The following is a 22,553-nucleotide window of genomic DNA, read 5'->3' as shown; positions in this document are numbered from 1 at the left end:
CCAATTTCATTTGTATTGCACCACACCACAGCACTAGAGTATGCCCACATGTGATTGTGTTAAACACCCATGTATTTTGGAGGGGTCCTCTGGTATACAGGATTTGACCCAGTGGTGGATCAAGAGAAGCCTTTTTGTCTTCACTGGACCTCATTGTTAAAGGTAGGCTAAGGCCATGCTGAGACAACTGTTTTCTCTGGATTTGTGGGCTCTCGCATTGTGTTAACTAGACCCCTATGGTCCTTGGTGGACTGATAATGAACTTCATTACATGGCGGAGATCCCCCACCACTAAGAAAAATCTAACATAACTAATTAGGAAGAAAACTTTTCTCAAACATAGCTATATGGAAAATAAAACCTTTGTGTTGTAAACAATGACAGAGAAGGTTGTTCCTTGTCAGGGGCGGGCTGGCCCGGGGCACTCGGTCAGACTGCTACTGCAAAATACAACACTTTCCCCCCCGGCCGCATCCGATGACATCAGATGCGGCCGCATCAGCGCACAGGCGGCCGCATCCTCTGTCATGTGATGCGGCCGCCTGTGTGCCCCCCGGGCTTCCCTCTCCCAGCCCGCGCCTGTTCCTTGTTAGTATTTGACCTTTGTGGCTTGGATGACTGGTCTGCTGCCCAGCAATGGAATTGTTATATTTGCATAAAGATGCTATGATAGCTTGGGTTTGTCATAGGGTACACACCTTGCTTTGCTATTTTGAGCAAGAGCTAAATATAGCATTTGTTAATGTATGTTATTGTGCTTGGCATATGGCTGTTATGCAGGACACGGAACATGTGTTGTTGGCACTGGGACTTTATTTTTACAGGCAAACAAAAAATATCCATTTATAAATGCATTTCAAGCACAGTAAATATATCCTACTTTGCACTATTTTTGGCTAGGTAAATCATTTTAAGTGCTCAGTTGCTCCAACTTTAACCATAGTATTAATTCATACTGCAATATAATGTCAGATCTACTTTTCAAGAAAAATTTGCCCAATAGTGAATCTTCGCTAATATATGCCATCACCTCCACTCCTTGGTTGATTATGTGAGTTTACAGGTCTTGAAAAATACTTTTAATTTAATAAAATAAGATGGAAACATTGCTTGGTATCTTTGTTATATATCTTCATACATGTTTATTTGGGTAGGATATGTATCACCGATGCTGAAAAATCCGATAGGCTTTATTCCTACAAAAAAAAATCCGAAATGTGAGAAAAACGAATAGAAAATAAAGAGACTTACCTGAAAAACCAAAGGTCCACATCTCCAATGGAAGCGGCATGCTGATAGGCAGTGATTCCAGAGACACAGGACTCTGGCACTTCACTTTCACGTCAGTGCGCACACATTGCCGCTTTAAATCAACCTTCATTTAAGTCGCGCTGACGTGAAAGTGACGCATTTGCCCCACCCCCTCCCGCCCTCCAGTCCTGCCCCTCTCCCGGATAGAACTTGCCGAAAGTAGGCAAGTATGTAGTATATAATAGAATTTACTATTCTTTTAAGACATGACCGGTTTGAAATGTTTCTCTGTCAAATTTATGTAATATATGCAAATTGCTAAGTACCGAATTATTAATAGGTTTGTTTGGTAGATCATTAAGTAGTTGCCTCTAGCACAGAAGTTTTGGTCTTTATACTTTTTGATGTGGTACCGTACTAGGCTGTTGCATCTGTAAACTGTGGTTTTATATTGAAAGGTCACGTACCACATCCTTACAAACTAAGCAAACAGTTTCTCATTTTTCGTCACTGAAAGGTGTTATTAACAGAATAATGCATTGCTTTGCTTCTTCTGCTCTTGCCCATAACAAATGCCGCAGACCTTCAATTCTCTGAAAATTATTGCTGTTGTACGCTTCTCTGTTAAATGGAGGGAAAAATGATCTTTCAGACACAATATGAGGTAATCATTTTGTATGAAATATGGTAGCAGGCATCTGCAGTGGTCTCTTATAATGTGAATTTGTGATGAGCAGTTATTTATTTTAGCCACTAATATCTCCTGGATTATTACGCAGTTATATACAGAAGGGCACTCAACAGCAAAGTAACATCAGGCATCTCACATCAGAAAGCATGAAAGGAATGAGAAAACAATTTTGAGCTATAAAACAGCACGACTACAACACCCAGGAGCATATTTGCATGAATGCCACACATCCATTATAGCTTACTGTTACATATTTAACAGCACCCACAATTTACTTGTGTATTGTAATACAAGGCATCAAAATCAACTGAGCAAAGTAAAGCAGATCACTGTAAATATAGTGGACATTTTCTAAATTGTTCATTTTTTTTATTAACAAATACATATCTCACAGATGAATTATCATAAAATAAACACTAAAATATTAACATGGTCATTTGTAAACAGCAACATATGCAGATGTGCAGCAATTTAAGTTTGTGCAAATATAGAAATTTCTGTTCATAAACAAAAACATACCCACTTTCTGTTTTAGGCTGTGCCTCCTTGCAAATGCTCTGCACAGTCGTTTGTGGAACTGTGGACTGCCTGCCTGCAAATGAAAAGAACTTTCAAACTTCAGATAAGATTAATTTGTTTTTGGTTTTTTTCAGGCGGCAGCGAGGCAGACCTTAAGCACCCCCTTGGTAAAATACCCTATATGCTCAATTACTAATAATTAGAGATGGGCGGGCTCAGTTCCCCAAGAACCCAACCCGCCCGAACTTTAGGTATTCGAGTACCGAGCCAAGCAGGCTCGGTACTCTCCCGTCTAGTCGGAATTGAAATCGAGGCAAAACGTCATTGTGACGTCGTCGGATTTAGGAGCTCGGTTCTTACGATGTTTCAAATGCATAAATATCCGCCTCCACAGCAGTCCAGTGCCATTTGACAGAGGGAGAGAGAAGGGTTAGGTCACAGCATTAGAGCAGGGAGAGAACAGTTATTAAAGCACTTATTACAGCACCTATTACAGCAGGGAGAGAGCAGTTATTAGAGCAGGAAGAGAGGAGGATAGAGGAGGCATTTTTGAAAACATTACAAACTGCAACACACCCCAAGCACTACAAGTGCTTGGGGTGTGACATATTGCCCTGTTCCCCAAAATCTATTTTCTGGTGCTGAAATTATTAGATACCAGCACTATATTTTTCTCAATTTGCACTAGAAGTGTTTGGGGTGTCAGATATTCCCCAGTTCTAAAAAATCCATTTTCTGGTGGTGAAATTACTATATACCAGCAGTATATATTAGCAGTATATATTTCTGAATTTGCACTACAAGTGTTTGGGGTGTCAGATATTCCTCAGTTCTAAAAAAGCCATTTTCTGGAGTTGAAATTACTACATACCAGCAGTATATATTTCTGAATTTGCACTACAAGTGCTTGGGGTGTCAGATATCTCCCTCTTTGAAAAAAACAATTTTTCTGGTGCTGAAATTATTATCTACCAGCACTATATATTTTTAAATTTTCACTACAAGTGCTTGGGGTGTCATATATTTCCCTCTTTGAAAAAAAACATTTTTTTCTGGTGTTGAAATGACTATATACCAGCAGTATATATTTCTGAATTTGCACTACAAGTGTTTGGGGTGTCAGATATTCCTCAGTTCTAAAAAAGCCATTTTCTGGAGTTGAAATTACTACATACCAGCAGTATATATTTCTGAATTTGCACTACAAGTGCTTGGGGTGTCAGATATCTCCCTCTTTGAAAAAAACAATTTTTCTGGTGCTGAAATTATTATCTACCAGCACTATATATTTTTAAATTTGCACTACAAGTGCTTGGGGTGTCATATATTTCCCTCTTTGAAAAAAACATTTTTTTCTGGTGTTGAAATGACTATATACCAGCAGTATATATTTCTGAATTTGCACTACTAGTGCTTGGGGTGTCAGATATTCCCCTCTTTGAAAAAAACAATTTTTCTGGTGTTGAAATTACTATATACCAGCAGTATATATTTCTGAATTTGCACTACAAGTGCTTGGGGTGTCAGATATTCCCCTTTTTGAAAAAAAACACAATTTTTCTGGTTGCTGAAATTATTATCTAGCAGCACTATATATTTCTGAATTTGCACTACAAGTGCTTGGGGTGTCAGATATCTCCCTCTTTGAAAAAAACAATTTTTCTGGTGCTGAAATTATTATCTACCAGCACTATATATTTTTGAATTTGCACTACAAGTGCTTGGGGTGTCAGATATTTCCCTCTTTGAAAAAAAACATTTTTTCTGGTGTTGAAATGACTATATTCCAGCAGTATATATTTCTGAATTTGCACTACAAGTGCTTGGGGTGTCAGATATTCCCCTCTTTGAAAAAACTATTTTTCTGGTGTTGAAACTATTATATACCTATATATTTCTTAAATAGCACTACAAGTGTTTTGGGTCTCATTAAAATGGATTCACAGCAGTCCACATATGAGCAAAATTAGCTTGCAGCTGCTGGCACCAGTCATGATGGTAGTCTTCCCTGTATGTCATCTGGTAAAGCCTATTTAAAAGTACATAGTCTTTTTAAGTCAGGGAAAAAAACACACCAAAAAAACCTTTTACCGTGTTAAAAAAAAAATTGCCAACATGCCATTCTACACACGCAGTGGCAAAGAAAGAATGAGACCTTCGCCTTTCTCTATTAGTGCGAGATCTAAAAATGTTACTGAGCGTTCTTCTTGTAAGGTCACTAGTGACCAAGTAAGACCAAGTAATTTGGAGTCCAAAAGTGGTGCTCAACTACTGTTACATGTGAAAGCCGAGCTGCAAGAAAACAGTAAGGCATTAGAGGAAAATGTATGCTCAGAATCAGAAATGACACCAATCCCTGAGTAGAGTCCATCCACGAGTGGTATGTGTAATCGTGACCATTCTGATAAAGCCATAAAGAAGGGCCCTTTCAGCATTAATGCTGATGTGTGCCTGAACAGCCCGAGTGTAGCTGGTGATACACCAATTGAGGATGCCACTTTTGAATTAGAAGAGCATGAGGTGAAGATTTGTGTAGGCAACGAGGGTGCTAATGAGGATGTTGATGAGGATGAGGTTGTTTGTGTCAGTCCTGCACCAGTGGCAGCAGTTCTTGCACGTGACAAGAAAAAGGCCATTGTCATGCCTGGGTATAAAGCAAAAAAAGCCACTTCTTATGTGTGGAATTATTTCTACCCAAATCCTGACAACAGTTGTATAGCCATTTGTACAGTATGCCAAGCCACAGTCAGTCGAGGGAGGGACCTTAACCATCTTGAAACCTCATCCGTGTTACGTCATTTGATGAGAGTTTATGGCAAGGTGTTGGGAAAAGCTGAAAGTTATGGCAAAAAAATAACAAGCACTCCATCATCAGCTTCTATCACCTACATCCCGACGGCTGCAATCTACACTCACAACACTGTCCTCATCAATATCCTCAGTAGCGATGGGAGTTAGCCCTGCATTCCACTTGGTAAGGCTGGATGACTCCTGCACTATAATTGATTCCTCTGAAGAATGTTTAAGCGTTAGTCCCACTGCTGCTGCTGGGGGTGAATCTTCATCATCATCATCATCATCATCATCATTTATTTATATAGCGCCACTAATTCCGCAGCGCTGTACAGAGAACTCATTCACATCAGTCCCTGCCCCATTGGAGCTTACAGTCTAAATTCCCTACTATAGACACACACTCACACACAGAGACAGACAGACAGAGAGGGAGAGACTAGGGTCAATTTTTTTGATTGCAGCCAATTACCCTACCAGTATGTTTTTGGAGTGTGGGAGGAAACCGGAGCACCCGGAGGAAACCCACGCAAACACAGGGAGAACATACAAACTCCACACAGATAAGGCCATGGTCGGGAATCGAACTCATGACCCCAGTGCTGTGAGGCAGACGTGCTAACCACTAGGCCACTGTGCTGCCATAGGAATCTTGCTCCCATAGGAAGGCCAAGAAAAAGAGCACTACTACTTTACAACAATTAACTGTGAAACAATCTTTTGCTAGAGGAAGCAAGTAGGACAGCAGTCATCCAGTCGCCAAGCGGATCACAGACGCTATGGCTACTATGCTAGTGTTACATCTGCGCCCAATATGCACAATAAACTCAGCTGGTTTTTCACAGTTAATTGATGTTTTGTGTCCCCGTTACAAAATTCCATCGCAATACCATTTTTCCCGTAAAGCTATTCCGCAACTATATCAAAATGTTTTAAAAAATATAGTAATTGCGCTCAAAAATGCCATTCTGCCCACTGTACACTTAACCACAGGTATGTGGACAAGTGGAAGTGGGCAAACAAAAGACTACATGTCTGTGACAGCCCACTGGGGTGGTCATTCGCCTTCACCAGCAGGAACAGCAGCAGCATGTACACCACTACGTAACATTTGTCACAGGCAGGCTACTCTTTGTATCTCCGGCTTCACTAACAGGCATACAGCTGATAATTTGTTATGAAAACTAAGGGATGTCATTGATGCATAGCTTATACCACTTGGACTCTCCCCAGGATATGTCATTTCTGATAACGCCAACAATATTGTGCGAGCATTACAGCTGGGTGACTTCCATCACATTTCCTGTTTTGCTCACACAATAAACTTGGTGGTGCAGAGCTTCCTAAGAAATAACCGTGAGCTGCAGGAGATGCTTTCGGTGGCCCGTAAAATTTCAGGCCATTTCAGGCATTCTACCACAGCATGTAGGAGATTGCAGCATCTCCAGAACAGTTTAACTTGCCCTGCCACCAACTTAAGCAAGTGGTGTTAACTTGGTGGAATTCCACCCTGTACATGCTTCAGAGGATGGAGGAACAGATTAAAGCCATCCAAGCGTATTGCACAAGCCATGACATTTGGAAAGGAGGGGGATGTATTTCACTCTTGCACAGTGGGGAATCCTTTCTGTGCTGTGCAAGGTGCTGAAACTATTTGAAGTTGTGACGTGTGAAGTGAGTTCAGACTCTGCTAGCTTGAGCCAAGTCATTCCCTTAATTCGACTATTGGAAAAGTAACTTGACAAACTGAAGGAGGAGATGAAAGAAAGCAATTCCGCAAAGTATGTTGGCCTTGTAAATCAAGTACTTAATTCGCTTCGCAATGATCCAAGAGTAAAATAAAATCTTGAATTCGGATCACTACGTTTTGGCGACTGTGCTTGATCCTAGGTTTAAGACCTACATTGATTCTTTGCTTCAGCGCTCGTTGACATTTATTAGTTGCAGAATTACCTCACTTATCTAAGAAACAGGTGGAGCAATAAATTATGTTATTTTAGCCCAAAAAAATGTAATTTTGGAACAAATTGAAAAACAAAACCAAACAAAACCAAAACCAAAACACACAAGGGCGGTTTTTCCAAAACCAAAACACAAAGGTAATCCAGATCCAAATCCAAAACCAAAACATGGGGGTCAGTGACCATCTCTACTAATAAATAAATGCCCTGGTCTGCCCAGCTCTGTCCAGCTCTCAGCATCAGATGACACGTTTTGCACCACTGCTGTCTTTGCCATATAGTCATGCTAAGCTATATTGGAACCCAAATAAACGTAGGCAAAACAGAACAAAATTAAAATAAATGCATAATGTAAAAAACAGCATTTGTGATGCTAGACAGCAGTTTTCAAGCATTGTAAATGACCTTTTACGTGTTTTTGTTTTTCTAATTCTATGCAAAGTCTCTCTTATGGACATGTTTGCATGCTTGTCTATCATCTTCATGTTGGGTTACAGATATAACACGTATAGTAACACCCATAGTGCTTAGAATGGGCAGGAAGTGGAACCACAGTATCCCTAAATGCTTCTGAAAACTAGTCCGTGGGGGAAACCCATTAAATTCAGATAAATCAATCAAACTGACTACAGTTAATTACCACAACATAAGCCAAGCAAGGATATATATACTGAAGTCCTTTCCTATCAGAAGGTCCCTTAGGGCTAGTTAAAATACCATTCCTATCCTTAGTGCTCTGCTACAATTGTCACTTGCAGATGAGTAATCAAGCAACTCTACCAAAGTATTAAAGGTAACTGGCAATCTCTCTCTCAACGTGGTTAGATTGGTTAAAACATTATGTACTGCAAATTACAGGAAGATATAATTTATTTAGGAAGTCCGTTATAGTAATAGGTCAAACAGAGTCATTTTTAAATCCATATCTACAAACTGGTAATAAGCACAAACCTGTAAAATGTTACTCACAATGGATTTAATGAGGTATGTTGTGGTCCCATCAGAAAGGTGAATGTTTTAAAAATGTTGAACCTTTTCCACTAATCAAAAGTAGATGCTTTCAAACCACCTTTCCAGCACCACAAGTGTAGTTGGATGACAATATGCACTGCTCATAATAAGGGACAGTGACTTTTCAGGCTGGTTCGAAATACACAGAACAGAACAGACATGTGCAGTAGCTCCTGGTATCAATCAAACTCACATAGAATTCTGTCACTCATATGTCCAGATCTCAAAGTAGATTTCTGTCTTTCTGAAAGGCCTGACACAGTGATATGATGCATGAGCACAGTTTATATAATGTTCATTTTTTGGGGGGGAATTGAAACTGGTAAAAAAATGAATTGTATAAAGACATTATAATTTACATGTTTAAAACTTTAGCATGTTTGTACGTTTTGCGGTAACACACTCAAGTATAAAATAATTAAGTAAAAACAGATCTGCTATATTGAATTATTTAATTAGTGATTACATGTCCCCAATACACCAATGAAGTATAGTGAATACAGAGTATGTGTGCAATCAATATACATATACTCAGATGAATAACATTTTGGGGCATATTCATTTGTCCCAAAGTTCGAGCGTTCAAAAAATATTACCGTTAATACGGTAATCTCTCGCTGGATTTCAGCTCGCAGCTTCCGCGCAGAATTACCGTAATAGCGATAATCCTGCGCGGTCCGCGGGATTTTCGGCAATCCCGCCGGACAATTGAATATGCCCCTTTGAGGGCTATATATCTTAAATATAATATATTATACATACTATTATTTTTTTTCTTTTATACTAAGTTTTTCTTTATACTTATTAAATTGTTATTATACTTTTCCATGTTTGTGCAGTATTAGGCTTTGGTTCACATAATACCATATTAAGGGGTCTATTTATCATGACCCTTATAAATTGAAAATCTTCTATAGCTGCCTATCACTGCAATAGATAATCGCTGCCCTCTTAATTTATAAAGAGGAGTCTTACTGTTTGCCTGGCCAGTGCTTCGATACTATATGTGTAGGAGCACCTATATCACCGCTGCTGCACCTGTGATGATGCAATCGTGAAGGGCAGAGCTTGAGTAATGCATAATGACCACTAGCGTTCCACTGCGGTTTGCACACACCGAACGCATGTGCAGATTAAGAATTGTCTGGAAGCCAGAGAATAACAAGCAAACATAATAACATGTGGCATTTGGCAGCGGTGGTAATCGTTAAGATTACCACCATTACGACACTCATTTTAACTACAAATAAAAACCTAAAGAGTTAAAAAACTATGGCAATATTAATAGACTTAACTTTTTTATTTGTAGGTAAAATGGGTGTCGGGTTTTTCAGAACCGAAAAACCGTACCCAACCCTTTGGCAGGAAGCATTCCAAACACAGAAAACATGTGGCATATGGCAGGAAGCATTTCATTTTAGTACAGCTAAGCACAGAGTAGTGACTCATGCTTCTGTGTGCTGTTGTGCTGTTGTGAGGGGGGTGTAGTGAAGTTAACCGCCCCCACCTGAAGCAGTGAATTCTGGGTTAAGCTCTAAACCAACCTGAAAAAACCCTCTCTGCCCGTACACATACGCATGCACACACCTAGAAGCTTAGGACATTCACTGAACATTGGATATCTGTTACATTTTATCCCTGCAATCTGTATATATATATATATATATATATATATATATATACACATACATATATATACATACATATATATACATATATGGCTAAGTGGTTAGCACTTCTGCCTCACAGCACTGGGGTCATTAGTTCAATTCCCGACCATGGCCTTATCTGTGTGGAGTTTGTATGTTCTCCCTGTCTTTACGTGGGTTTCCTCCGGGTGCTCCGGTTTCCTCCCACACTCCAATAACATACTAGTTGGCTGCTATCAAAATTGACCCTAGTCTCTGTGTGTGTGTGTGTGTGTGTGTGTGTGTGTGTGTGTGTGTGTGTGTGTGTGTGTTAGGGAATTTAGACTAAATGCTTTTCTCCTAAACACATGCTCACAATTGCTGGTCCCCTCCCCTTCCTCCTTAATACTTCCTATCTCAGGCATGCTGTTACTTTAATTACTTATTTATGTCTCATTTATCTTCCCGTTACTCATACTTTCATTGCTCTTTCTCTCTGTCTTTCTCTCTCTCATTTATTAAACACACACATGCACACAGGCATGATGCATGCTCATTTATCTCCCTCAAACACATCCTCTTTGCACACATGCATACATGTTTCCTATTTAAGCAGACACACACACATGCTTGTTTTCTCTCTCTCACTCTCCATAAGCATGCATACACAAAGCACAAAGACTGATAATACACTCCCATACATAATTTCTGTCTTTCAGCATACACACACACACAAACACACACACACAAAGGAATCCCTGAATTTAAATACACAAATGAGGATTACTGAAACCTAAAGTTAACACAACAACAGAATAGTATATAAACTTACCTCTTAAATAACCTAGTAAAATTTATATTAACATCATCTCTGCTGAAGCTATAATGTATTATCTGTATTGTATGTAAGCATTTTATGTACTGCATACCTGATCTCAATGATATCTTTGTAAAGTAAAATATTTTGTACCTTGTATCTGTTTAGATAACTAAGGGAAAGCATAAATCTATTGTTTGTTTATATAGATAATGCAGTATAGTGAAGTGAATGATCGATTGGTATTTATGTAGCGATTAACACATAATGCTGGGCTATCTGACATGGAGGTCAACAGATGTGTAATACTTAGGTATAAAGCCTGATCAAACAAAGGAATCACATAAGTCGCTGTTATGCATTTCTAGTTGGGAAGCGTAAGCCTAACAACTGGGATTCCTTGTTTACGGTTGGCGTGATACAAGGCAAATGTTTAAAAAGGTTGCGTAAAATAATGCCTCTAAAGTACATCTGAGATGTCATGGGTGCGTGCTATTCCACATGACTAAAATAGTGAAAAAATTGCAAATTGCATTATATCCCAGTAATTAATGAGATTAGTTATTAATAAGATCAAAAGCATTGTATCATTATTATGGTGGAACACACAGGATCCTATAACACTGTACATATGCGTGAGCTCAGCAAACCGGCTCATACATGCTCACTGGAACTGGATGCAAGGACTACCAGTTCCAGATTCATTTAAAAAACATAAAAAATATTATTTTTAAATGTAATAAATATAGGGGGGAAAAATCTAGCACGAACAGTGGCCGTACTTGTACCACAAATGTTCCATGCCGAAGGCTAAGGCTGGTGATAGTCCTTACCTACCCAAGGGCTTTGATAACTAAGGAGAAGCTCTAAATCCACCAATATAAACAGTTTTCACCGTATTTAGGGCTTATCTCACTTTGATAAATAGAACCCTATGTCAAACCCTTTAGTACAATCTACCATGCTCAAAAAATAACCTTAGTATTTTTGTAGTAAGGAAATATAAATATTTAACTTTTGGAGACAGGAGTAGTTGACAAAAGCTATGGGACAATGGAAGAAGTTGCAACTAATAGGTACTCCTCCAAAGCTATATCAATCTAACTGATACATAAAGGTTTGGGGTGGGTAGGGGGGGTTAGTATTCTGATAGTTCACGTGCCACCAGGACATATATACCCCATATTAATATTGTAAATCTAAGAGCACAAAATAGCAGTCTGATGTAGCCCTTTCATGGTACAATAATGTTTCATCACTGACCAACCAAAATGTTGGGGACATTTATCTGTAGTTTTTATTCAGACGTTACTGCCCAACTCACTTATTAAGTTGTATTTAAGCTGGGTCAGAGGTTTTTTTTAAAATTTCCAGTAGCCAATCAAAGCATTATTTATGTTCACAATAACTCAGGATATTTCAGGATTTGAGTAATCTGATTTTGTTGGATGCAGTGACTTGTCCACTTGACTTGTTACTGATTAATTTGGGAGAGAGCTGCATGCGATAAGGACTGTAGCATGGTATGAGGTAAGAAGGAAGACACATACTAACAGTAATCAGGTGAAAGGACCAAGGTTCCCCAAGAGCACAGAGTAGTGACCTTAGACTTTTCATTGTTGTGTTAAACTAGGCTCAGTATGAAGTAAAATTTGCACTTACAACAAGGCTTCATTTCATAGTAACCAAATATATTACCTCCCAAAATTCACAATATAATTCTCTAGACTTAATTAAACCATACCATGAGCCATCTCCATGATTCTCCCAGGCCACTCTCCAGATCTGCATTTTTCCCTGCAACCATCAACTTTGGTCTTCACACCAAGTTGCAATGTCAGACCCCTCTGCCATGGTAAAAAGGAGTCTGTTCTTTTATAAATAAGATTATTACTGGGTATATAGGTTCAGAAGGATATGACTTAGAAAAGTTAGTGGTAAAAATCAAAATAGGTCATGGATAATTAAAGGTTATTAACAACTCTCAACTGAAGACCAAAAGCAATGTCTTCTAAAGGTCAAACTATGATTCTTAGATTACCAGCAAACACAAACACAACCATCCTATGAATATTATTTAAAACGTTATTACAACCATTTCATTTGATGATTTGAAAATACACAGAACAATCTGAATATGATAACCTTCAATTTAGTGAGCATCGTCATGTACAGAAAAGAGATTACTGAAATATGATCATTCAATCATACATCATAACACTACCATTGTCATTTACTGGGTGAAATTCTCATACTTGCTTACTCATATTTATAAAAGATTTTTATGATTAATATGTTTTATGTGCCATACATGTAGATCATTGAATATTATTGATGGTAAGAAATTATTGGGTGTTAGGGTGACGTTACATTTTCCTTACTTTAAGTCATAAAAAAGCTGGAACTATGCTCTATTGTTAACAGTGACCACTTCTGTTTTATCTGCTTCTGTCAAGCACTGATATGTTCCATATTACATAAACCATGTTGCTGTACTCTGTTTAAAGCAGTCAAGTGACTGAAAAAGCGCTCTCACAGTGTGTAATTTGCTCCCTGTCTGATCCAGGGAATTGAAACAGATAGCTCTCCAGGATTGCTGTGCTTAGGACTCTGAAGACACTTTTAGAAAGTCTTACAAATTAAAGTTAGAAATAATAAAACTGTCAAAGTGACTGACTGCCAGTCAAACTGTCAGTCTAATTATTTCATTATGCAACATATGTTGCTGGCAGTTTTATAAACATCTGTTCTAATTTCATTTTTAAGTAAATTTAATGTCCATAAAAAGCCCTTCAATCTGATAGATCATCTCTTCAGAATAATTACAAAGTCAAGTTTAAATTGCAGATCTGACATTGGAGCTTAGATGAGTTGATGTCTCTTGTTTGTGGAATCTGTCTGGGCTTTGTGTTACACTGAGATAAAATTTATATACCTGCAGCTTTTATACAAATGCAGCATGGTGGCTAAGTGGTTAGCACTTCTGCCTCACAGTGCTGGGGTCATGAGTGAAATTCCCGACTATGGCCTTATCTGTGAGGAGTTTGTATGTTCTTCCTGTGTTTGCGTGGGTTTCCTCCAGGTGCTCCGGTTTCCTCTCACACTCTAAAAACATACTAGTAGGTTAATTGGCTGCTATCAAAAATTGACCCTAGTCTCTCTGTGTGTGTGTGTGTGTGTGTGTGTGTGTGTGTATATGTTAAGGAATTAAAACTGCAAGCTCCAATGGGGCAGGGATTGATGTGAATGAGTTCTCTGTACAGCGCTGCGGAATCAATGACGCTATATAAATAAATGGTGATGATAATGAAATGTAATTGTGTCCTACCTTTAAAGGATAATTCCACCTTGATCCAAAATTCTTAAAATACAGTAATTTCAGCATAACCTTTGATCCCCCTTACCTGAATTGCGAGGACTCCTCTTTAGGGCCCTCTTCCCCTGCCCTGTTGTGTCGCTGTGCCATTCTTTAAAAAAAGATACATTACATATTTGTAGACTGAACGGTGGTTTAGTGGTTAGCACTTCTGCCTGCCAACAGTGGGTTTTCTCCGGGTGCTCCAGTTTCCCACACAATTCAAAAACATACTGGTAGATTATTTGGCTGCTCCCAAAATTAACACTAGAGTGTGTGTGTGTGTGTTTTAGGGAATTTAGACTGTAAGCTCCAATTGGGCAAGAACTGATGTAAATGACAAACATTCTCTCTACAGAGCTGAGGAGTTGGTTGTGCTATATAAATAAATGGTGATACTGATGATGATGATGATGGTGATATTTATTAAGGTCTCTAAGTTATTTGCATATTGGTTAATTACTAAGTATAAATCCTGCAGTTCAGTGTAACATGCGCAAATATAACTTTGGATGTCAAAGAATCTTCCATTAGCAAATATCCCTGGACATTATATACAGGTATTGGTGACTTTGCAAGCATTTTGTGAAGTTTGAAAGAACTACATTACTGTTTTATGTCTTTTAGTCACCAATTTTAAAGAGGAGTTTAAAAAAAATCTGCTTAGTAGTTCATTGTTGAACGCATTCTAGTGTCTGTTATTTTATGCTTGTAGATTTTGTCATAGTATTTATATGGTTTGCAGTTTCTGTAAGATTCCAAACTCTACCACTAAGCACCAGGGAGACAGAAGGATGTCAGGATGTTTTAAAAAGCGCAGAGTTTAGCATTTTCCAAACCTCAGTGGGCTCATCCGGTGCATGCTCCAATGTGGATAAAGCAGCTTCTGACAGAAACAATTCACCAAACCATCAATCACTGCAAAGTAGTAGTTTACATTTGTAAGTTAAATCCTTATGCGAGGGTCAGAGTGACAACATGGAAAACAAAAAAAGGTGACATGGTTGCCTGATTGAAAGCATCAAAAACGAACATGGAGCTTTATTTTCTTATTTGGAAGGAAATCACGTTTCCCTTACCTAGCCCAAAGAAACCAATGTTTTCCCTGTGCTAAGGATTTGAAGCTAGGAATTAGCCAGCTGAAACAGTACACTGTGCTTGATTAATGTGACTTTGCTTCAGACTCATCCCGAAGGTTCTAACTTTGAAATGCTCTGTGATCTTTATATTCCTGCTTTCTGAACCCATATTGCATGGTTCATGTATAAAGTTGATCAAAGTATAATCTCTTGATGCAAAAAAATGTGCCAAGCTCCTGAAACAGCATCGAAATGATAAATTGTCTATTGCTCCTGCCATATCCCCTGCTACAATAATATAGTAGAAGAACATTGCTTTGCTATCTCTAAGTTCTGGCCAGGTACAAAAACAGATGTTTGAAGTTTAGTAAAGATTTCTTTGAGAGAATCTATCTCTCCACAATCACAGTCCTGTGATTTAACTTGCTTATTTCAAAAACATTGCGTAAGAGAAAATTTTGTAAACTTTAACTTTTTTATGTAGGTAATGTGATGCTTAAAAGATTAACTGAATATACTATTTTATCCTTTGCTTTTCTCTTCTCATTATATGATATTTTTCCCCTATCTTATATTCATATTTGCATGTTTGTTTGTAAATATCTTTAATATCTTTGGATATTCTCACAGGTTAAGCCTACATTCAAACATAACATTTTTGTGATTGAGTGTGTTTCCAAAAAGTAGCTTAAATCTGAAGGTGTCCCCCTTCACAATATGTTGCATGCAGAATATTGGAGGGGAAGGAAGAGTGGAGGAAGTAGGAAAGCAGGAGAATGAGGAAACTGGGGACATAATTTTAATTTTTTCGATATATCGTAGAACATGTGCCTGTAACCAAATGACAGATAAACTAGGTGGGTAAGGTCCAGAACTCAATTGTTCCAAAGGGCAAGCAACGGAGTGTCTTTGGATTACATCCAGTTGAACCACAGAGCGCAATATTCACAGAACTTGTCTCCAGATAATAAAATCAGGTCTTCCATGGACATTTAAAAGTCCAATCTCGCGAACCATTCATTTATGGAGAGTGGCATTGGAGACCTCCAGTAAACCAGTATCACAGCCTTTTCAGCACAAATAAGATATTTCAGAATGGATTTCTTGCACTGAGAAATGGCCGTTTCAGTAACAGTAGGCAGCCAAAAACTTGGGCAATTTTGAACCTCAACCCCAGTGATTTCCTTAGATATGAGTATCACAGCTTCGTAGAAGGGGCAGAGTGTGGTGCATTCCCACCAAATATATGTAGTGGGAAATTTACACCTTCAACATAAATCAGTGAGGCCAGGGTACATCTTAACCAACAGGCTGGGACACCGGTGCCACCTGGATAGGACTTTATACTGGGTTTCTATAACTCAAAACCAACACAAAATTTGCTAAATCATTTATAAGTATATACCTCTAAATATGTAAATAAATATGTATACATTTGAAAAGAAAGTCAACTCCTTAGGGAGAGTAGTGTCATCTCCCTTGTACAGTATCATAAAAACAGCAGCACAATAAGGATCGCCAATCTAAATTTGTAACACTAATCCTTACAGTGAATATGGCAGAAATAAAGAAGGCTCCCAGATAAACAAAATTACATTTAATAGAAGTATAAATAAACCACAAACACTTTAACAAAATTCACAGTAGATTCAAAAATGCTTCATAGCAAATGTATTTTATATATATATATATATATATATATATATATATATATATATATATATATATATATATATATATACACACATATGCAAATTGGAAATATAGCCTGAAGGGAGTTCAATAAATATTTACTTCACAAAACAGTAGTTTATGGTAATCAGATTCCATATATGCTACAGATTATAGTATATACTATAATGCACAGTCAACTTACTGTAAAAATGGTGGCTCAGATAATGATCCCACTAGACAGAAATTAGTGGCTGCTGAGAAATGGTGAGTGCTATTTATACCTTACAGCACTAGCATATTTCTCAATCCAGCCAACGGGATTCAAAGTATCTGAAAGAGGTGGGTGGCCAGCTCACCTCTCTATCTTATGTGCTTTCTCCGGCTGAGATACCAATCTGCCATGGGGTGATGGGCGAACAGTTTCTTAGGGACAATTCATCCTCCTGCCATTTACTGCTTGGTAGTGTCCCAACTGATCTTAATACTCGCGCTCAGGGGGAAGGGGGTATAGAGGAAGCATGGGGGAGCTTTCAGCATGAATCCATCCACCCACTCCCACTGTTTAACACTCATGCTTCTCGTCCAATCTAAGATTCTATTCAGAATTACAGTGTTGATATGTGGTGAAGTTTGGCACTTGTAAATCTCCTACATGTTTGTGATTGTAAAGGATATCATGACTGAAGCAAGGTCTTCACACATCGCCCGATGTAAGTCATTGAACCAGAGGTTGGGAATATGTACGGGAAGTATACAAGATTATTGGGAGTAGGTTAATTTTAACTATATTAACTCTCTCAATGAAGGAAAAACCCTTAGGGTGCCAGTCTCTCTAGTCTTTGTGAATTGTTGTGGTTATGGGTAAGAAGGTGTCCGCAAATGTTTTGGACACATCACTATTGATAATATCCCTGAGGTACTTTAACTGGGTGGGATGCCAGGTGAAAGCGAAGGAATGCTTCAGGCTTTCAACTACACCTGGAGTGTCACGCATCAAGCTCTCAAGTCCTGTTACTTACCCTTCCACTGTCTTTCTAAGCTGTCCTTGCGGTCCGCAAACTCTGCTAGTCCCAGATCTTTAGGCAGGATGTTGGCCAGTCTGTCTCTCCAAAAGCAGTGCATGCGAACTTCCATATTGGATTCTGTCACCAGCTCCCTCTCAGCCAGTCAGAGGGCTGCTTCACCTCAGCTGACCACAGCCTCCAATTAGCTGATAGCAGTTATCATAAAAGGATTTCCTGGAGCCTTAACCTGTTTCCAGACCAACCTGGTTTCTAAAAATCTGCAGTCTACTCAATTCCTTCTGCTCAGGTAGGGGAGCCTGCATTCCAGTTCTATTCCGGTTCCAGTTCCAGCATTCCAGTCCCATCATTCTGCTTCTAGAATTACAATCCCAGCATTCTGGTTCCATTCTAGTCTCAGAATTCCGGTACCAGCATTCCGGGTCCAGTCCGTTCCAGCATTTTGGTTCCAGTCCGGTCTTCTTTGTTAATCTGATCACCATCTTGCTACTCTTGACTTCTTGCCAGTCTCCTGTGCCTCTCATACTTTTTGATCTCCTGAACTCTCAGTGACCACCACCTGCACTGAAAGGACATAATCAGGCCAGCCAGCTTTGTGCACGTAGCCACCAGTTCACATCCAGAGACACAACCCAGTTTGGATACACACAATTCCTCAGGTGTGACATGGAGAAGCTCAGATGTTGAGGGCAATAGATTTTGTATAATTAATTTTGAAATTAGATGGTTCTCCTAATCTCAAAATACAAACATCAAATTGGGAATCGAGACAATAGGATCTGTAAGAACAGCCACAAGATCATCAGCACAAAGAGCCAGTTTAAATTCTTTATTCACCATCCGGAGTTCTGAGGCATCTGAATTAGCCCTAATGGACTATTCTATTGCTTCCATACATAATACAAATATCACAGCAGACAGCCCTGTCTCATGCAGCTGGTGATCCCAATCGGTTCAGAGAAATATCCATTGATCTTGATCTTGGCCGTCGAACTTGTATTTAAAGCCCGGATCCTCCAGAGCCCTGCAGGACCTAGTCCTAAGTAGCCAAGTATTCCCAGCATAGATTCCCAGTCTACCCTATCAAACTCCTTTTTGGTGTCTGTGGATAGTAGGATCAAGGGTGCATTGGAAGAGGATGTGTAATGATGTTGTTTCAAGCCTCGTGACCCGGGACAAAACCCACTTGATCAAAATAAATTTAGGTAGAATACGTTTCAATCTATTGTCGATGAGTTTTGCATACAATTTGATGTCCACATTAAGTAGGGAGATCATCTATAGCTGGGTCATGGAGACGGGTACTTCCCCTCCTTGGGCAAGACTGTAATGTGTGCTGCCAGGAAATGGGTGCAAAAAGGTATTTGATCAGAAATGGTGTTAAAAGCCTGAAGCATTAAAGGTGCTAGCTTGTCTTTGAAAGTTTTGTAATAAGAAATGGTGAGGCTGTCTGGACCAAGGCTCTTGCCAGAAGAGATCGTCTTTAAAGCCTCCACTAGCTCTCCAGCTGGAAAAATTTTCTCCTGTGACTGCTTGTCCTCATCAGTAAGCATAGGTAAGTTAAACTGTTTTAGATAAGAGGCAATGTTTACTTGTTTAAGAAACCTATCAGTTGCTGAAGTGTTTTAGGATATATTGTAAAGTTTAGAGTAATAATTATGTAGTGTCACAGATATCTCTGCCCATGAGTGACAGAGCTTCCCAATCTTGTTTTTGATGTGTTTTGATAAAAGTCTGAGCTCTTTGAGATCTCATTGCTCGGGCCTGAACTTTGCCAGACTTACCCCTCCACTGGTAAAACCGATTGTGACACTTATGAAGATTTCACTTTATCTGATTGCAACTTATTCAGTGCTGCTCTCCTTTCAGCCAGGTTGACAAGGATAGTTGTATCTAGGGAGGCTTTATGGAGGGCATCTTTCTGAGCTTCTTTTTGTTTTTTCATGAATGGGCCTAACTGTATGACTTTCCCTCGACTGACTCATTTGTGGGTTTCCTATACTGTAACTTTGGTTATGTCTGGAGAGTCATTGAACAGGATGTATTTTTCTAGTGCTGTCTCTATTTGGTATTTACAGTGGGCATTCTGGAGTAAAAGTTAATTGAGCCACCAGGTAAATGGCCTAGAGCCCGACTGGGCTAGTTAAAGGGACATGTATTCCAGAGCATGGTCAGACCAGATGACCTGACCTATGATGACGTCCGTGATCATGTGTAGGTGTCACGGGAGTATACACCATGTGGATGGGAAAAGAAGGTTTTATCACGGTACAGTGCCTAACCACCTCAAAAGAAACATCGATAGCAGGGTGGAGCACCCAATTGAAATCTCCTCCAACTACTAGGATACCTTCTTTCAGGGAGTCCGCTTGATTGAGAAGGTCTTTTAGAAATGTATATTGGCTATGGTTAGGAGCAGACACGTTAACAAATCTGAAGGATCGGTGAAAAATTTACATTTTAACAGTAAACTTCTACCTGCCAGGAGTTTATGTGTTACCACATCTTGGATAGGTAGCCGTTTGGATGAAGTATGGCCATTCCCAGTGTCTTACTATTTTTATTATCACACAAGAATGTATGGGGATAAGCGCGACTGCGCAGAGGAGGTGCTGACCCTTGTTTAATGTGAGTTTCTTGTAAGAAGGCCACGTCTATCCTATCTGCTAGGAGGTCTCTTTATAACCTAGATATTTTTTTCCCTGAGATATTCAGGCCCTTAATATCTAGAGTAACAATATTAAGGTTATCTATTATTGTTACGCTGTCACGAGTGGCAGCTGGAGCGTGCCCAGTGATGGGTCAATTGGATGCACAGGACAACTCAGCTGGGGTTGTGAGGACATGGAGTGAAAGGGAAGAAAAGTGGTTCAGGGAATGAAAATATGCATATGGTAATGATAACTGGTATAAAGATCTGTAAGAAGCAAAAAAATAAAATAAATCGCTCCAAAGAGTTATAGCAAGTTGCAATCTCACTATGATCTGGAAATGACCTATGCAGCATTTGGTCACTGAGGGTCAGTGACAGAAGCAACCATAAAATGAAAATTGTTGTAAGCATCAGTGTGTAGGATAACCTATGAAAAAGGGTGTACTTAGTGATAATCATGCAATAAAAGGAAAAACCAAACAGATTGAAGAGCTTCACATGAACCAGAGGACATTGAGGAGGGATCATGGTGTCAACCCGGGGACCCACAAAATCGGCCATATCACCAAATCGCCACTACACCCTTTTAGAACAGTAGAGATGCAGAAAAGAATAAAAAAGGGACAATCATGGTTGAAGAAACAGAGGATCTTTAAGAGCATCTTTAAAGACGTGAAGTAAACATATCAGGTATTTACTTGGAGAACTTTCTTCGAACCGCAGAGTTCATATGTCTGTAAACCAACATTCGGGCAGTAGAGAACAGCTGAAAATGATGAGTCATGAAGAAGAGTCATAAAAGGGTGACCCAATGTTTGAAGCAGGCAGGAATATCAATCCTAGCAGTTTAGGTGCCTTCCCAGTTTACAGTACTCTGGTACCTTTTTCGAGGTTCTCTTAGGTCCAATAAGCTGCTGGAATCTGTCCTCCCCAGGAGGTGTAGCTGTCAGAAGGAAGCTGGGCCAGTTGAACTTCAAAGGTGAAACAAAATGTAGAAACATCAGACAGCTTTTGAAAAACAGCTGATTTCCTGTAATGGGTAACCTGTAGTTGTAAGAGGAAACCCCATCTGTACTTGATATTTTTCTTTCATAATTCATCTATAAGGGGTCACAACATTCTCCTCAAGACCTCTCCTCAAGAGAGGTCTTGAAACACCTGTACTTCGTGGACATCAAATTCAAGGCCCTCAAGGCATTTCCCTTTCTGCAAGATCTCCTCTTTTTCAGAGAAATAGTGCAACTGGATAATATCGCTAGGTCAATCTGAGGGCGCTCTTCTAGAGCGGAGAGCCCAGTCTACCCTGTCAAAAGTAGATAGGTTGTCAGGTTCTGGTTCCAATATCTTATTGAATAGCTTGGATAGCACACTCACAATGCCCTGGGTTGGAATGTCTTCCGGAATTCCTCTTCTTCTTAAATTATTTCTGCACCCCCTATTATCTAGGTCATCCATTTTATATTGTAGCCATTGCAGAGTCTTAGCCTTATTAGCAACTGTATTTTGTAAGGTGTTATAGCATTACTCTGTTGTCTTTTTCCCCTAGGGCGACCAGCCGGAGGCTGAGATGGGCAAGATCAGTCTATAGTGTGGTGGCTTCATGTCTACCCACTTCCTGTAGTTGACTTCCAATGCCTCAAAGTCCTTTTTTTATAGCAATTCCTGTTTAGTAGACAGGGACTTGAGCATCTGTAGAATTTTCAGGTGCGGTTGATCCCTGGCCGCAGGTTGGTTGTCTGTCTCAGCCACGGTTGAGAGTAAGTAATGTTTAGCTGAAAGAATTGGCTCAATGAAGTGGTATCACTCATATTTGTAGCTGAAGACGATTACAGGAAGGCATGAATATCAGATCTTTGAGGTATATATGTTGATTTTCCATAATCTTTATTTTTAGAACTTTTCCTGTCCCTGGCCATATAGGCACACGGATAGTAGACAAATTTAACTGCAAGAAGATCTTCACCTGGGTAAAAAAGTACACTTGTAGCTGTATGGGTTGTCACTGGCCATATCTAGGCACCCATGGCTGTAGCCCAGAAGTAAGGACTGCATAAATGTTTGCATTCGGCAAAATAGCAAGGAACGCTAGGAGACATGCA

The 22,553-nt window shown here is 39.3% G+C and overlaps 1 protein-coding gene and 1 long non-coding RNA gene across 4 annotated transcripts in view; one reads left to right on the top strand and one right to left on the bottom strand.

Annotated features, from left to right (window-relative positions):
- Positions 1-1,366, bottom strand: part of LOC142144673 (uncharacterized) — a 28,775-nt gene extending 27,409 nt beyond the window's left edge. The window contains exon 1 of the long non-coding RNA XR_012689770.1: positions 1,252-1,366. This is a non-coding gene — a long non-coding RNA (uncharacterized LOC142144673). The remainder of the gene's footprint in view (positions 1-1,251) is intronic.
- SYNDIG1 (synapse differentiation inducing 1) overlaps positions 1-22,553 on the top strand; it is a 283,421-nt gene that overhangs the window by 155,027 nt on the left and 105,841 nt on the right. The window lies entirely within an intron of this gene.

This window comes from Mixophyes fleayi, chromosome 3, assembly GCF_038048845.1.
Source record: "Mixophyes fleayi isolate aMixFle1 chromosome 3, aMixFle1.hap1, whole genome shotgun sequence".
In the NCBI taxonomy this organism is placed as follows: domain Eukaryota; kingdom Metazoa; phylum Chordata; class Amphibia; order Anura; family Limnodynastidae; genus Mixophyes; species Mixophyes fleayi.
The sequence above is the reverse complement of the archived record's forward strand: the minus strand, read 5'-3'. Positions and strand labels throughout refer to the sequence as shown.